The sequence below is a fragment of the Procambarus clarkii genome, chromosome 18 (genome assembly GCF_040958095.1).
Source record: "Procambarus clarkii isolate CNS0578487 chromosome 18, FALCON_Pclarkii_2.0, whole genome shotgun sequence".
Classification (NCBI taxonomy): Eukaryota; Metazoa; Arthropoda; class Malacostraca; order Decapoda; family Cambaridae; genus Procambarus; species Procambarus clarkii.
Window position 1 is genome coordinate 11,657,830 of NC_091167.1, and position 19,290 is coordinate 11,677,119.

Below are 19,290 nucleotides of genomic sequence, written 5' to 3' on the forward strand. Positions count from 1 at the left end.
TAGCTTCGTTTTTAACTTAAACTGGTTGAGAGAGGTACTGTCTTTAACATGGTTGGGAAGGTCATTCCACATCCTGGGCCCCTTGATTTGTAGAGCATTTCTGGTTTGATTAAGTCAGATTCAGATTCAGATTCAGATTCAGATGTTTATTCAGGTAAGGTATATACATACAAGTGATGTTACATTAATGGATTGATATATAGATAGAGCTAGTACATACAATGCCTAAAGCCACTATTACGCAATGCGTTTCGGGCAAGAAAAACATTAATATCTAGAACTTAATACTAATTGAGCATAAAGAATAAAAAGTGTTGAGAACAAATACAAATAAAGATAAAAAAAGGGGGAACATGACTGAAAAAGCAGCACAAATACAATAGGTTGACAAACAGTGTTGATTAAAAAAAAAAAAAAAGAAAATAGAAAATAACAGACATGGGTTGACAATAGAGGAGTGAGGTAGATTACAAGGAATTTATTAGGTAGTGTTTAGTTTTTATCTTAAACTGGTTGAGAGAGGTACAGTCTTTAACATGGTTGGGAAGGTCATTCCACATTCTGGGCCCCTTGATTTGTAGAGCATTTCTAGTTTGATTAAGACGTACTCTAGGAATATCAAAACTGTATTTATTTCTGGTGTGGTGCTCATGGGTTCTGTTACAACCTTCTATGAAGCTTTTAAGATCAGGATTGGCATTATAGTTTAGCGTTTTATATATGTATAATACACATGAGAGAATGTGCAGTGACTTAATATCTAACATATTCAGAGATTTGAGTAGGGGTACCGAGTGATGTCTGGGGCCAGAGTTGGATATTGTTCTAATAGCAGCTTTGTGTTGGGTAATTAGAGGACGTAAGTGATTTTGGGTAGTAGAACCCCAAGCACAAATACCATAGTTGAGATAAGGATAGATAAGGGAGTAATAGAGAGTCACCAGGGCAGGGCATGGTACATAATATCTGATCTTAGAAAGAATGCCCACAGTTTTTGAAACTTTTTTTGATATATTTAGAATGTGTCCCTGGAAATTCAGCTTGTGGTCAATGAGAATGCCAAGGAATTTGCCATCTAATTTGTTACAAATTTGGGTATTGTTTATTTTGAGATTTATAAGACTAGAGGATTTATTGCCAAACAGAATATAGAAAGTTTTGTCAATGTTAAGGGTGAGTTTGTTGGCAGTTAGCCAAAGATGGACTTTATTTAGCTCAGTATTTACTGTGGCATTTAGAGCAAGAGGGTCAGGACTGGAGTAAATGAAGGTTGTGTCGTCAGCAAATAGAATTGGTTTGAGGTGTTGGGAGGCATTTGGAAGGTCATTAATGTAGATGAGAAAGAGGAGAGGGCCAAGTATGCTGCCCTGAGGAACACCAATGTTGATGGGTAGGGTGGGAGAAATTGTATTATTCACAGAAACATATTGGAGCCTGTCAGTAAGGTAGGACTCGAGGTATTGTAGGGAGTGTCCTCTGACTCCATAATGATGTAATTTAAGAAGAAGGTTATGGTGGTTGACAGTATCAAAAGCTTTACGCAGGTCCACAAATAACCCAACAGGGAACTCCTTTTTATCAAGAGCTGTATGAATCGAGTTAAGCATACTAATAAGTGCATCGTTAGTGCTTTTTTTGGGTCTGAAGCCATATTGGCAAGGGCTAAGTATATTGAGTTTGGCTAGATATGAGTAAAGCTGCTTATATATAAGTTTTTCAAAAATTTTTGACAAGTTTGGCAGGATTGATATAGGTCTGTAGTTGTTAACATCTGTGGAGTCACCACATTTGTGGACAGGCGTTACTCTCGCTTTTTTAGAATATCTGGAAAGGTTTGGAGTTCAAGTGACTTGTTGAAGAGCAAAGCAATAGCAGGGGCTAAAGATCTGGAGGCTTTTTTGTAAATTAAAGTTGGTATCTCCTCAAGGGCACCAGACTTGGTTTTAAGGGAAAGGATTATCTCATTGACGTCAGTGGAGTTAATAGGCTTTAGGTACAGAGACTGTGGATAGTTACCTGTAAGATAGTCCTTAATGTCAGTACTGGAAGATGGAATATCATTTGCAAGGGATGAACCAATGGAAGAGAAGAACCTATTGAACTCAATAGCAGAATCAGAGGCTGAAAGCTGACCATCGTTATTAGACAGGAGAGTCGGTTTGTTATTTAAAGATTTCTTTGATCCCAATATTTGTGAAATTGTGCTCCAAGTTTGTTTAATGTTGCTCTTTATTTGAGTAAATTTATCTTCGTAGTATTTAGTTTTGGCTCGTCTAATTATCTTAGATAGCAATAATGAGTAATTCTTTGAGAATTCTTTGGAGACAATCCCTAACCTATACTTCTTCTCAAGGTCGTGTTTTTTGTTAATGGATTTCAGTATTCCCTTTGTAAGCCAAGGATTGTTAAGCCTTTTGCTTGTGACTTGTTTTGTAAGCCTAGGACAGTGGGTGTTATAAAGGCTAAGAGTTGTTTGTAGAAAAGATTGCACTGCTAGGTTGATGTCCCCTATGTTACCTAACTCGGACTCCCAGTTGACATTATCAGCAGCAGTTATAAAATTGTTTATAGCAGTTTCATTGTGCAGCCTAAAGCTTAACTCCCTTGTTTCTAGAGGTGGTTTGCTAATGTTAGTTAAGAGAAATGTGGGGTAGTGGTCTGTAGTGCTATCGGTGATTATACCTGAAGTAAGCGGAGAGGTTATGTTTGTCCAGATGTGATCTAGAGTCGTGGCAGTGCTATCAGTGATTCTAGTAGGTCTAGTGATTAAGGGTATGAGGAAGCAGGAATTCATACAGTTGAGGAAGCTAACAGCAGTAGGGTGTTCAGGCTCGCAGAGGTCAATATTAAAGTCCCCTGCGATAATTAGGTGGTTTTTGTTCAGTCTGTTATCAAGTATTAGATTTCTAAGGTTTGAGTTGAATACAGACACATCAGTGTTGGGAATTCTATAGACTGCACCCACAGACAGGACAGACTCGGCACCCTTGACTCTGAAGCTGGCGAAGATATACTCCCCATAGCAGTCTCTAGTTCTAATTTCTTTTAAGCATGTTAGTTCTTGGTGGTAGTAAAGAGCAGTGCCACCACCTCTCTGAAGTTGACGACAGTTGTGAATTGCTGAGTAGTTAGGCATGTTAAAGAGTTGAGTAGTATCCTCTTTCAACCACGTTTCAGTAAGTATAATAAAAGAGAATTTGTTGCCAATAGTTTCAATCAAGGCACTAACATCATCGAAGTGTTTACCTAGGGATCTAACGTTCAAATTGATTACAGAGATATTGTGATTATGAGTTAATACATTGTTTACATCATGTGCTGCAAAATATCTGCAATTTAGATCATTAAAGTGATTATTGTCATAGATAGTGGATAAGAGGTTAAGTTCTGGGTCTATACTTGACTGCATAAAAAAAGCTGATTGTAGAATCAGAAATAAGTAGAAATAAGCTATAAAATAGGGAAAAATATATACACAAAACTGTACAAAACAAACACAAAAGGGGCTTACAGGGGTACAATGGAGTAAGGGAGTATGGCTAGGCTAGGCAACCTAGGCAATTAATGAGATTAAAGAAAAAACATGTAAACATGGACTATACAAAACACAAGATATAGAAATACAAAACAAAAAATATAAGCAAGACTAAGCAATACAAAAAAAACAAATTGAGCAAAAATGAAAAAAAAAGAAAAAAATGAGGTAGATTGCTTACGAGTACTCTCAGGTACACTGTAAGTAACAATTTGCAATTTGAGATGCAGGCAAAGCCAGGGGTACAATGGAGTAAGGGAGCATGGCGAGGCTAGGCAACCTAGGTAATAAATGAAATCAAAGAAAAGTTGAATAATAAACATAGGCAAATTTAAGCTAATGATTAATAACTATAGATAGTTCAGTAATGACTGTATAATTAAAAAGACCTGAAGAACTACTTAATAACTCAATTAAATAATTTCGGTAAATGACTAGGTAAGAGTAAGTTAAAAATTAAGACAGAAAATGAACCAAGGAGACTTAGGATACCTAGCCCCACTAGTTGACAGGGGGTTAATTAAGTTAATTCACTGCGAGTGATAATGAGGTGAGACAAACCACATTGGGAGAGGAAAGTGTTGAGGTTTTCTTCTTTAGTAATAGTGACTATTTTGCCCTCTGCGGTTTTTCTCACCTTTATCAGACCATCTCTAACGAAGCACTGATGAATCGCATCTGGGTTTTGTTGCCGGATTTGACGCAGGCGGTAGAGGAGTTGCTGTCTGTTCCTGGTCAAGCACTCGTTGATGTATAAACCCTTCCGTTGGGATGCAGCTGTCCGGACTAGATGGGATTTCGTGAACTGGGAAGACAGCTTCAGGCGAATTTTCCGTTGATTTAGACCTGATGGATTCTTTTTGCCTACTCTGTAGGCAGCAATAACGTCAGTTTTGTTTAGACTGAGCTGCAATTTGTTTTTTAAGAGATCCTGAGCTATTTCGACACAATTTTCACCATCATGTTCCACAGGTATATCTTGGGACGACACGATAACAGAGTCTAGCAGCTTTTGCTGGTCTTGTTCCTCCTGGGAGACGGAACGTTGAGCTGAAAATGTACTGATACATGCAGTCATTTTGCTGAGAGCTTCCTCCTGTTTCTTTAAGGCTTCATCAGTTTTCCGAAGGTTGTTTTCCTCATGGAGATCATTCAAATCATGCTGTAGTTGGTCTTGGCTAGCCTTGTAGTTTCTAATACCACGGAGACTTTATAGTCTCCGTGGTGTAGTGGTAAGACACTCGCCTGGCGTTCCGCGAGCGCTATGTCATGGGTTCGTATCCTGGCCGGGGAGGATTTACTGGGCGCAATTCCTTAACTGTAGCCTCTGTTTAACGCAACAGTAAAATGTGTACTTGGATGAAAAAACGATTCTTCGCGGCAGGGGATCGTATTCCAGGGACCATAGGATTATAAGGACTTGCCCGAAACGCTACGCGTACTAGTGGCTGTACAAGAATGTAACAACTCTTGTATATATCTCAAAAAAAAAAAAAAAAAAAAAAAATAATATCCTCGCGGAGGAGGGTTATTTCTTGTTGTTGTTGTTGGAGATTAGCGCGGTTCGCTAGATTCTCGTTGAGAAGACTCAAGATGATAGCATTTTGTGACTCGAGGACTTGGCACAACTTTTTGAACCACTGATTCTCGGTCCAGTTAGTGAATTCCGGTGAGGGACCGGAAGCTCGCTTGAGTTGATTATACTGGGATGCTAGCATGTCCATAGGAGAGGGTTGAGAGGACTCCGCTCCCTTGCTCAATGGGGTGGAGGGGAGGGCAGCCCCGCCACCCCGGACCCCAGAGGTCGTACTCTAGGAATATCAAAACTGTATTTATTTCTGGTGTGGTGCTCATGGGTTCTGTTACAACCTTCTATGAAGCTTTTGAGATCAGGATTGGCATTACAATTTAGCGTTTTGTATATGTATAGTACACATGAGAGAATGTGCAGTGACTTAATGTCTAACATATTCAGGGATTTGAATAGGGTCTAAGATTTGAAAGTCTCTAAGACAGTTGGTATACTCTCCAAAATCAGATATTATGTTCCTAACTCTGCTCTCCTCTCACTATATTATGCACTAATCTACCCCTATCTTAATTATGGTATCTGTGCATGGGGGTCTACCACTGCAAACCACCTTAAGCCCATCATCACACAGCAAAAATCTGCTATCAGAATAATAACTAACTCTGCTTTCAGACAACACTCAGCTCCCTTGTTTAAATCCCTAAACTTGCTAAATATTAACTCCCTCCACACATTCTCTTGTGTCAACTACATTTACAAAACCCTGTTCTTAAATGCAAACCATGCTCTGAAACTCTCCCTGGACAGATGTAATAGGACCCATTATCACCACACCAGAAATAAATATCTCTTTGATATCCCCAGGGTCAAACTTAATCTGTGTAAACACTCTATGCAAATTAAGGGACCTAGTCTATGGAACTCACTCCCTAGTGAATTGAAAAACTGTAAAACTTTTGCCTTATTTAAAAGCAAAACCAAAAAGTACCTAACTTCATCTTCTTAGTTTCCTACACTGAGCTTTAAATTTGCTCTGTACCTAGTATCATTTGTGTATCACAAATACACAACTGAAAGTTGTGTATTTGTGAACTAAAGTCTTTGAAAATGTAATAAGTTTTACGAAACGCGCTCGTGTCGCGTCAGACTAGAAATAAAAATGAATTTTGGAGAATTGATTTTTGATTTACCTCCAACAGTGAAACGAATTCAGTTGTGTATTTGTGAACTAAAGTCTTTGAAAATGTAATAAGTTTTACGAAACGCGCTCGTGTCGCGTCAGACTAGAAATAAAAATGAATTTTGGAGAATTGATTTTTTATTTACCTCCAACAGTGAAACGAAATGTACGAAAGATTGAGAAAATTCGTGTTAGAATTATTAATCTTACTTTTTCGGTCATATTTAATAATATATGTCTACAGGAAAGACTGCTACCAAATATACTAATATATATATATATATATATATATATATATATATATATATATATATATATATATATATATATATATATATATATATATATATATATATAAATATATATATATATATATATATATATATATATATATATATATATATATATATATATATATATATATGTATATATGTATATATATATATATATATATATATATATATATATATATATATATATATATATATATATATATATATATATATATATATATATTGTTGAGGTATTACCGGTGAGCAACCGTAATCAGCACTAATCCTGGCAAGGTCGCCAATGTTGGGGTATTAGTTCTTATCTCTTTACTCGGTGAGCAACAGTTATGCTCAAGGTCACTCACCGTGGCCCTGCGGGTCTTCACTCTAATCCTCTCGGCGCCACTGCACGCCAGGAGAGTATCCCAGTCAATCCCAACCGGCCTCTGATTGAGAAGGAGTGGGAACACACTTCTTGTTCACTTAACTGTTGTGTGGCCCGCCCCAACAATAGGGCTTTACTATTAACCACAAGGTCGCCAACTGGTGTTTTCGGTGTCCAGTAACACGTCAGTGGACTGGTTGAATTAGTGGTAGCCTTGGCAAGGTCACACTCAACAGATCAGGAATCAGGCAGGTACTTACTTTTATCACTCTTTGCTTTCCAGTATAATATAGCCACAAGATAAATGGAGGGGATGATATAAACACAAAAGTATTTTGTATTTTACTTAAAATTCATGAAAGATGTCACAAGGTCATATCGATAAATAAATCAGCTGATCCTGGCGGGTGTCGGTCGTTCCCACGTATATTATACGCTCCCTACGGTGGCAACACTCCCCCTCTCGTCAATGTCACGATCAGCTGAGCGCCCCCTCTTCCGCGCGAAAGTTTTTATTGCTTGTTTCTCTAGCGGCACGCGTGCTGTTTCTTTAAGTTCCCAAAGATCACTAGAAGTTCGCACACTCGATATTGGCAACAATAGCACGTATTACTTCGCTACACTGTACTTGGGCTCAAACAATCGTTTCTACAATAAATGCGATAATAATTCACTATAGTGGTTTCACACACTGCCCTTTATTTCAATGGTAACTTATGGAGTATTTAACACTGGAATTCTCAGTACTTCCTTTCGTGTGCGACCACACAATAAATCACTGCACTCGCAAATGGTTATTCAATGCACGAACATAGACATATATAATATAGATAAATCAGGCATCAATAAATGGTAAATAAATAGTTACTGGGCACATAGCCTAACTTCCAAATACTGGCATAATATTATATATAATTTCTCACTATATGTTCACATTAATGTCTCATGCAAGATATACAAAACACAGTAAATTTATCACTTGTTCCGGGTGCCTGTACACACCAATAATAAACATGAATATTATAAGTACTCTTGATAGTACTATTCTGCACACTGGTGCCTTACTGTGACATGGGTGAGACTTGCTCACGACATATAAAATCCTCAGGCTAGATAATATAGCCGAATAATATAGCTAACTAAAGGGGAATTGGGAGGGATACTAGAACCACCTACTTTCACCTATCCTCCGATGAGAGTTGAGTAGTAGCTCCTGGTCCTGGCTCCTGCCTTGTGTCGGGAACGCCCCCACACACACACGATGACGTGTCCTCCAGGAAACCACTCACTGTCCCACCGTTAGCGCATCGTCTCCGTGCCTTCTTCCCTGCAGGTCCGTGCTCCTCCTCGGCTTCTTGTAGGGTTGGAGTCGGTCTCCTGGCGGTCGACTTCTCCCAGCTGCGGCTGCCGCCTACGTCTCGGCTGCAGTCGTGCGGATTCCCAACTAGTCCTCTTCTTCCTCTGCTACCCAGTGGCTCTGGTCAGCCACTACGCCGTCACAAAGGGTGAACTGTCTCAGACGTCGCCTACGTCACTGCACAGACTTCACTTCCTCTTACACAGTACCTGTCTTGGAGCACTTGTTGCTCAAATAACCGTCGATTCCCTCTCTGGTTCAACACATGAACTAAGGAAGACTTCACAGAGTACTGGCAGACTTCAGGTGACGCGTAAATCCACGGGAGCGGGAAACAACTGTCAAACTGACAGGACCAATCGTCGCACGTCCAACCTCCTTGACGTGTCGTGTCTGACTGATGGCGCCAACGCGGCGCACTGCCCGGACCCCCCTTCCTTCGTGACGTCACTTTTGCCACGGGGGGTTTTCATTGGCTCCCTGTGCCACATTGCTGTCGGTGACCAACCGGGCGCCACTGACGTCACACAGTTTTGGCGGGGAAACAGGAGAGCCAGCGCCATCTTGGCTTCCTAAAGGGCCTAAACCACAGGCCAAAATATTATTGTTTCACAAATTTCTCGGCTCTCCGAGCACACTCCACTCTCCCACATATATCAAATTGATGCCTGCGACGTAGAGAACGCTTGGGAAAAGTGGACATGACTCTTACTGCAGGCGTGGGAGAAATATAAGGGGGGGAACACCGTCACAATATATATATATATATATATATATATATATATATATATATATATATATATATATATATATATATATATATATATATATATATATGTCGTACCTAGTAGCCAGAACGCACTTCTCTGCCTACTATGCAGGGCCCGATTTGCCTAATAAGCCAAGTTTTCATGAATTAATTGTTTTTCGACTACCTAACCTACCTAACCTAACCTAACTTTTTCGGCTACCTAACCTAACCTAACCTATAAAGATAGGTTAGGTTAGGTTAGGTAGGGTTGGTTAGGTTTGGTCATATATTTACGTTAATTTTAACTCAAATAAAACAAAATTGACCTCATACATAATGAAATGGGTAGCTTTATCATTTCATAAGAAAAAAATTAGAGAAAATATATTAATTATTTCCTACAGTCTCCGTGGTGTAGTGGTAAGACACTCGCCTGGCGTTCCGCGAGCGCTATGTCATGGGTTCGTATCCTGGCCGGGGAGGATTTACTGGGCGCAATTCCTTAACTGTAGCCTCTGTTTAACGCAACAGTAAAATGTGTACTTGGATGAAAAAACGATTCTTCGCGGCAGGGGATCGTATTCCAGGGACCATAGGATTAAGGACTTGCCCGAAACGCTACGCGTACTAGTGGCTGTACAAGAATGTAACAACTCTTGTATATATCTCAAAAAAAAAAAAAAAAAAAAAAAAAAAAAAAAAAAAATCATTAAAACTTGGCTTATTAGGCAAATTGGGCCTTGCATAGTAGGCTGAGAAGTGCGTTCTGGCTACTAGGTACGACATATATATATATATATATATATATATATATATATATATATATGTCGTACCTAGTAGCCAGAACTCACTTTTTGGCCTACTATTCAAGGCCTGATTTGCCTAATAAGCCAAGTTTTCCTGAATTAATATATTTTTTCTAATTTTTTTCTTATGAAATGATAAAGCTACCCATTTCATTATGTATGAGGTCAATTTTTTTTTATTGGAGTTAAAATTAACGTAGATATATGACCGAACCTAACCAACCCTACCTAACCTAACCTAACCTATCTTTATAGGTTAGGTTTGGTTAGGTAGCCGAAAAAGTTAGGTTAGGTTAGGTTAGGTAGGTTAGGTAGTCGAAAAACAATTAATTCATGAAAACTTGGCTTACTAGGCAAATTTGGCCTTGCATAGTAGGCTGAGAAGTGAGTTCTGGCTACTAGGTACGACATATATATATATATATATATATATATATATATATATATAATACGACATATATATATGTATGTCGTACTTAGTAGCCAGAACGCACTTCTTTGCCTACTATGCAAGGCCCGATTTGCCTAATAAGCCAAGTTTTCATGAATTATAATAATAATAATAATATAATAATAATTTTTATTTAGGCAAAGGTACATACATAAAGAGATTTTACAAAGTTTGTTGGCTTTATAGATAGAGCTAGTACATACAATGCCTAAAGCCACTATTACACAAAGCGTTTCGGGCAGGAAAAAACACTACTGACTAAAGCTTAAAACTAATGGGTAAAAAGAAAAAAATGCGTTGAGTACAAATAAAAATAGGGGTAAAAGAGGGGGGAACATTGTTGAAAAAACAGCACAAATACAATTACAAATTATTACAGAAAATTACATTAAAACAGCGTTGATTTGAAAAACAAAAAAAAAAAAAAAAAAACATACATTGGTTGACAATAGAGGGGTAAGGTAGGTTACAGGGAATTTATTAGGTATAGCTTCGTTTTTAACTTAAACTGGTTGAGTGAGGTACTGTCTTTAACATGGTTGGGAAGGTCATTCCACATTCTGGGCCCCTTGATTTGTAGAGCATTTCTGGTTTGATTAAGTCGTACTCTAGGAATATCAAAACTGTATTTATTTCTGGTGTGGTGCTCATGGGTTCTGTTACAACCTTCTATGAAGCTTTTGAGATCAGGATTGGCATTACAGTTTAGCGTTTTATATATGTATAATACACATGAGAGAATGTGCAGTGACTTAATGTCTAACATATTCAGGGATTTGAGTAGGGGTACCGAGTGATGTCTGGGGCCAGAATTGGATATTGTCCTAATAGCAGCTTTGTGTTGAGTAATTAGAGGACGTAAGTGATTTTGGGTAGTAGAGCCCCAAGCACAAATACCATAGTTGAGATATGGATAAATAAGGGAGTAATAGAGAGTCACCAGGGCAGGGCGTGGTACATAATATCTGATCTTAGAAAGAATGCCCACAGTTTTTGAAACTTTTTTTGATATGTTTAGAATGTGTCCCTGGAAATTCAGCTTGTGGTCAATGAGAATGCCAAGGAATTTGCCATCTAATTTGTTACAAATTTGGGTATTGTTTATTTTGAGATTTATTTGATTAGAGGATTTATTGCCAAACAGAATATAGAAAGTTTTGTCAATGTTAAGGGTGAGTTTGTTGGCAGTTAGCCACAGATGGACTTTATTTAGCTCAGTATTTACTGTGGCATTTAGAGCAAGGGGATCAGGACTGGAGTAAATGAAGGTTGTGTCGTCAGCAAATAGGATTGGTTTGAGGTGTTGGGAGGCATTTGGAAGGTCATTAATGTAGATGAGAAAGAGGAGAGGGCCAAGTATGCTGCCCTGGGGAACACCAATGTTGATAGGTAGGGTGGGAGAAATTGTATTATTCACAGAAACACATTGGAGCCTGTCAGTAAGGTAGGATTTGAGGTATTGTAGGGAGTGTCCTCTGACACCATAATGATGTAATTTAAGAAGAAGGTTTTGGTGGTTGACAGTATCGAAAGCTTTACGCAGGTCCACAAATAACCCAACAGGGAACTCATTTTTATCAAGAGCTGTATGAATCGAGTTAAGCATACTAATAAGTGCATCGTTAGTGCTTTTTTTGGGCCTGAAGCCATATTGGCAAGGGCTAAGTATATTGAGTTTGGCTAGATATGAGTAAAGCTGCTTATAGATTAGTTTTTCAAAAAATTTTGACAAGTTTGGCAGGATTGATATAGGTCTGTAGTTGTTAACATCTGTGAGATCACCACATTTGTGGACAGGCGTTACTCTCGCTTTTTTTAGAATATCTGGAAAGGTTTGGAGTTCAAGTGACTTGTTGAAGAGCAAAGCAATAGCAGGGGCTAAAGATCTGGAGGCTTTTTTGTAGATTAAAGTTGGTATCTCCTCAAGGGCACCAGACTTGGTTTTAAGGGAAAGGATTATCTCATTGACGTCAATGGAATTAATAGGCTTTAGGTACAGAGACTGGGGATAGTTCCCTGTAAGATAGTCCTTAATGTCAGTACTGGAAGATGGAATATCATTAGCAAGGGATGAACCAATGGAAGAGAAGAACCTATTGAACTCAATAGCAGAATCAGAGGCTGAAAGCTGACCATCGTTATTAGACAGGAGAGTCGGTTTGTTATTTAAAGACTTCTTTGATCCCAATATTTGTGAAATTGTTCTCCATGTTTGTTTAATGTTGCTCTTTATTTGGGTAATTTTATCTTCGTAGTATTTAGTTTTGGCTCGTCTAATTATCTTAGATAGCAATAATGAGTAATTCTTTGAGAATTCTTTGGAGACAATTCCTAACCTATACTTTTTCTCAAGGTCATGTTTTTTATTAATAGATTTAAGTATTCCCTTTGTAAGCCAGGGATTGTTAAGCCTTTTGGTTGTGACTTGTTTTGTAAGCATAGGACGGTGGGTATTATAAAGGCTAAGAGTTTTTTGAAGAAAGGATTGAACTGCTAGGTTGATGTCCTCTATGTTACCTAACTCGGACTCCCAGTTGACATTATCAGTAGCAGTTATAAAATTGTCTATAGCAGTTTCATTGTGTAGTCTAAAACGTATCTCTCTTGACTCAAGAGGTGGTTTGCTAATGTTAGTTAAGAGAAATGTGGGGTAATGGTCTGTAGTGCTATCGGTGATTATACCTGAAGTAAGCGGAGAGGTTATATTTGTCCAGATGTGATCTAGAGTCGTGGCAGTGCTATCAGTGATTCTAGTAGGTCTAGTGATTAAGGGTATGAGGAAGCAGGAATTCATACAGTTGAGGAAGCTAACAGCAGTAGGGTGTTCTGGCTCGCAGAGGTCAATATTAAAGTCCCCTGCGATAATTAGGTGGTTTTTGTTCAGTCTGTTATCAAGTATTAGATTTCTAAGGTTTGAGTTGAATTCGGACACATCAGTGTTAGGAATTCTATAAACTGCACCCACAGACAGGATAGACTCGGCACCCTTGACTCTGAAGCTGGCGAAGATATACTCCCCACAGCAGTCTCTAGTTCTAATTTCTTTTAAGCATGTTAGTTCTTGGTGGTAGTAAAGAGCAGTGCCACCACCTCTCTGAAGTTGACGACAGTTGTGGATTGCTGAGTAGTTAGGCATGTTAAAGAGTTAATTAATTGTTTTTCGACTACCTAACCTAACTTTTTCGGCTACCTAACCTAACCTAACCTATAAAGATAGGTTAGGTTAGGTTAGGTAGGGTTGGATAGGTTCGGTCATATATCTACGTTAATTTTAACTCCACTAAAAAAAAATTGACCTCATACATAATGAAATGGGGAGCTTTATCATTTCATAAGAAAAAAATTAGAGAAAATATATTAGTTCAGGAAAACTTGGCTTATTAGGCAAATCGGGTCTTGCATAGTAGGCCGAGAAGTGCGTTCTGGCTACTAGGTACGACATATATATATATATATATATATATATATATATATATATATATATATATATATATATATATATATATATATATATATATATATATATATGTCGTACCTAGTAGCCAGAACTCACTTCTCAGCCTACTATGCAAGGCCCGATTTGCCTATTAAGCCAAGTTTTCATGAATTAATTGTTTTTCGACTACCTAACCTACCTAACCTAACCTAACTTTTTCGGCTACCTAACCTAACCTAACCTATAAAGATAGGTTAAGTTAGGTTAGGTAGGGTTGGTTAGGTTCGGTCATATATCTAAGTCAATTTTAACTCCAATAAAAAAAAATTGACCTCATACATAATGAAATGGGTAGATTTATCATTTCATAAGAAAAAAATTAGAGAAAATATATTAATTCAGGAAAACTTGGCTTATTAGGCAAATCGGGCCTTGCATAGTAGGCTGAGAAGTGCGTTCTGGCTATTAGGTACGACATATATATATATATATATATATATATATATGTCGTACCTAATAGCCAGAACGCACTTCTCAGCCTACTATTCATGGCCCGATTTGCCTAATATGCCAAGTTTTCATGAATTAATGTTTTTTCGTCTACCTAACCTACCTAACCTAACCTAACCTAGCTTTTTTTGGCTACCTAACCTAACCTTACCTATAAGTATAGGTTAGGTTAGGTTAGGTAGGGTTGGTTAGGTTCGGTCATATATCTACGTTAATTTTAACTCCAATAAAAAAAAATTGACCTCATACATAGAGAAAAGGGTTGCTTTATCATTTCATAAGAAAAAAATTATAGTAAATATATTAATTCAGGAAAACTTGGCTTATTAGGCAAATCGGGCCTTGAATAGTAGGCTGAGAAGTGAGTTCTGGCTACTAGGTACGACATATATATATATATATATATATATATATATATATATATATATATATATATATATATATATATATATATATATATATATATATATATATATATATATATATATATATATATATATATATATATATTGAATATGACCGCATATTCTGTATTAATTATTTTCTGGTTTAGGGCTTCTATCCCTCTAACTATTTTCTTAGCATCAGGGCTTAATTGAAATAGGAGTTCTCCAAAACTCATTTTCGTACTTTTAAGGTGAAGAAAAGAAGTGATTTACTATAGAGTGTATTACACTTATTTGTATAATTTGCACGACGTTTCGAACCTCCATGGTTCATTCTCAAGTGAACAGATCTTACATTACTAGTTGATTTTATACCCGCATTAGGTCAGGTAATAATACAATGAAGGTGAAAACATGGGGGGATACATAAGGGATAAACATAGGGGCTGCAGAAGGCTTATTGGCCCATACGAGGCATCTCCTATCCAAACACAAAGATTAATCCAGTGTAATTGGCCTGTTATGTTGGACATTGTCTTCTGTGTTGGCATCGATATGTTCTTGTCTTGTCCTTACTCTCATGGTGGGTAGAGTAAATAGTTCCGTGATTTGGGTGTTCATGGTAGGTCGCTCTATTCTTATGTGAATTGCCTCAAGAATTTGTAATCTTCTTGAATCTTGGGTTTTGTCTATTATGCAAGTATTCTTGTTCAACATTTCTCTTGTTAGAGTAATGTCATGGGCTTGTCTCATGTGATTCCTAGGGGCACCAGATTGAAGATGGCATGTCAAACGCCTCGTCAGCTTGGTCGACGTCATACCTATGTACTTACATTGAAGGTTACATCCTTCGTGGGGGCAAGTGTACATGTATACAACGCTTGACTGCTGTAGAGGGTTCTCCGTCGGCTTCGGGCTGTTTTTGATAAGGAGTTCGGAAGTCTTCTTGGTTTTGTAGAATATTATCAGGTTTATGTTTTGGTTAGGAGTAGTGCTTTTTACTCCTTTACGGATTATTTCTTTCATTATTCTTTCATTATTTCTTTCATTATTCTATTATAATGAAAGAAATAATCCGTAAAGGAGTAAAAAGCACTACTCCTAACCAAAACATAAACCTGATAATATTCTACAAAACCAAGAAGACTTCCGAACTCCTTATCAAAAACAGCCCGAAGCCGACGGAGAACCCTCTACAGCAGTCAAGCGTTGTATACATGTACACTTGCCCCCACGAAGGATGTAACCTTCAATGTAAGTACATAGGTATGACGTCGACCAAGCTGACGAGGCGTTTGACATGCCATCTTCAATCTGGTGCCCCTAGGAATCACATGAGACAAGCCCATGACATTACTCTAACAAGAGAAATGTTGAACAAGAATACTTGCATAATAGACAAAACCCAAGATTCAAGAAGATTACAAATTCTTGAGGCAATTCACATAAGAATAGAGCGACCTACCATGAACACCCAAATCACGGAACTATTTACTCTACCCACCATGAGAGTAAGGACAAGACAAGAACATATCGATGCCAACACAGAAGACAATGTCCAACATAACAGGCCAATTACACTGGATTAATCTTTGTGTTTAGATAGGAGATGCCTCGTATGGGCCAATAAGCCTTCTGCAGCCCCTATGTTTATCCCTTATGTATCCCCCCATGTTTTCACCTTCATTGTATTATCACCTGACCTAATGCGGGTATAAAATCAACTAGTATTGTAAGATCTGTTCACTTGAGAATGAACCATGGAGGTTCGAAACGTCGTGCAAATTATACAAATAAGTGTAATACACTCTATAGTAAATCACTTCTTTTCTTCACCTTAAAAGTACGAAAATGAGTTTTGGAGAACTCCTATTTCAATTAAGCCCTGATGCTAAGAAAATAGTTAGAGGGATAGAAGCCCTAAACCAGAAAATAATAAATACAGAATATGCGGTCATATTCAATGAAACATGTTTGAAAGAAAACCTGCTGCCAGTATACACCAATATAAACCCACATGACCCAGCAGTCCGCAATACAGAGTTTACCTATAGGTATAGGCAAGAGCTCATTCGGCATCAACTAAACAAGAAGAAGGAAGCCCTCCAAACCTTTATAGAGCAGGCGGAGCATCTGTTAAACAAGTGAACCCAGTACGACATCCCTATCCAACTCAAGCAAACCATCAACAGTGAACTATTTAACCTGAAACAACAACATAAAACTCTTGTAGAAACAAAGACACTCCGTAAGTTAACATCCCTAAACGGTGGACAGCTAAAAATCCCTCCTCCTAAAGATGGCTACTTTAACCTGACTTCTTATGATCTTACCCAGGACCAACGAGACCTCTTAAATCTTGGTCTAAATTGTCAATTCTTATCTAAACCAAAGATGCATCAAAAACGCCTGGAAATCGAAATGCTTCTGGACGATATCCATAAGCTAGAAGACAACAAAAAAGTCATCACCACTGACACACTTCAAGCTGAACTACTTGCAGAAGCAGGGAAAAAACGAGGAACATATTCATCTACAATCTTAACCACACGACTCAAAGAAGCAGCGAAACAACTAAAAAATCTGAAAGACGTAACAATAAGAAAAGCCGACAAAACAGCAGCATATGTATTGATTCCTACCCATGAATACATGAACAAAATTAGCGACATCCTAAGTGACGACTCCAAATTTCAACGAATCACGAGGAACCCCGTAGAAGACCTTAAGCGGAAAGTAAACAAAACAATTACAGCAATCAACGCAAAGAAAGGTAGTGTGCATTTCAATAAACTTCAAGGCGACTATGGTTTAGGATATGCCTACGGCAATGTTAAGACGCATAAACCAGGTAACCCACTACGCCCTATAATCAGCCAAATACCAACCCCAACTTATCACCTGGCAAAGAAACTCAATGAACTCCTAACTCCATACACTCCAAGTAAGTTTAGTCTACAATCATCAGCAGATTTCCTAGAATTGATCAAATCTACCCAGCCCGATGGAATCATCGCTTCAACTGGACGTTGAATCCCTTTTTACCAACGTCCCAGTCGACACAACCATAGGAATGATACTGGACAGAGTATACAGAGACGAGAGCACCCCCAAATTAGACATACCTGAGCCACACTTGAAAAGTCTTCTCGAAGCATGCACAAAGGAAGCCCCTTTCATCAGTCCACAAGGAGACATGTATTTACAAATAGACGGAGTAGCAATGGGCTCCCCCTTAGGAGTTTTATTTGCTAATTTTTATATGGGAACCATCGAAGACAGGGTCTTCAGTAGCAGACAAAAACCAACTGTATACTGCCGTTATGTAGATGACATTCGTAATAGTAAAAGACTCAGATGAACTAATTGACCTAAAAAGACACCTAGAGAGAGAGTCAGTACTCCGATTTACACATGAAAATAGTGAAAATAACAGTCTGCCATTCTTGGATGTACTAATAACAAAAACAGGAACCTCTTTAAGCACCAACGTATATACCAAGCCCACCAACATAGGATTATGCCTGAACGGTAGAAGTGAGTGCCCCCAAAGATACAAAGCCAGTGTTCTCAATGCTTATATTCGTCGAGCGCTTACCCACTGCTCTGAATGGAGCAACGTGAGTAGAGAGTTTGAAAGAGTAACTCAGGTATTGGTGAACAACGGATATAGCAACGCGGAAATAAACGCTGCTATAAGAAGACACTTGGACCGTTGGTATAATTCAGAACCTAGAACAGAAACCACAACACCCCCAATAAAATTTATTTATTTATTTTATTTATTTATGCATATACAAGAATGTACATAAGGAATGTGAGGATACAATTATGGTAATTACAGCATTAATAAATAAATATAGTAATATAAAAGCATTATATTACAAATCAACCATGCACAGTGAACATATAAAAGAGGAAAGAATAATGAAAGAAATAATCCGTAAAGGAGTAAAAAGCACTACTCCTAACCAAAACATAAACCTGATAATATTCTACAAAACCAAGAAGACTTCCGAACTCCTTATCAAAAACAGCCCGAAGCCGACGGAGAACCCTCTACAGCAGTCAAGCGTTGTATACATGTACACTTGCCCCCACGAAGGATGTAACCTTCAATGTAAGTACATAGGTATGACGTCGACCAAGCTGACGAGGCGTTTGACATGCCATCTTCAATCTGGTGCCCCTAGGAATTACATGAGACAAGCCCATGACATTACTCTAACAAGAGAAATGTTGAACAAGAATACTTGCATAATAGACAAAACCCAAGATTCAAGAAGATTACAAATTCTTGAGGCAATTCACATAAGAATAGAGCGACCTACCATGAACACCCAAATCACGGAACTATTTACTCTACCCACCATGAGAGTAAGGACAAGACAAGAACATATCGATGCCAACACAGAAGACAATGTCCAACATAACAGGCCAATTACACTGGATTAATCTTTGTGTTTAGATAGGAGATGCCTCGTATGGGCCAATAAGCCTTCTGCAGCCCCTATGTTTATCCCTTATGTATCCCCCCATGTTTTCACCTTCATTGTATTATCACCTGACCTAATTCGGGTATAAAATCAACTAGTATTGTAAGATCTGTTCACTTGAGAATGAACCATGGAGGTTCGAAACGTCGTGCAAATTATACAAATAAGTGTAATACACTCTATAGTAAATCACT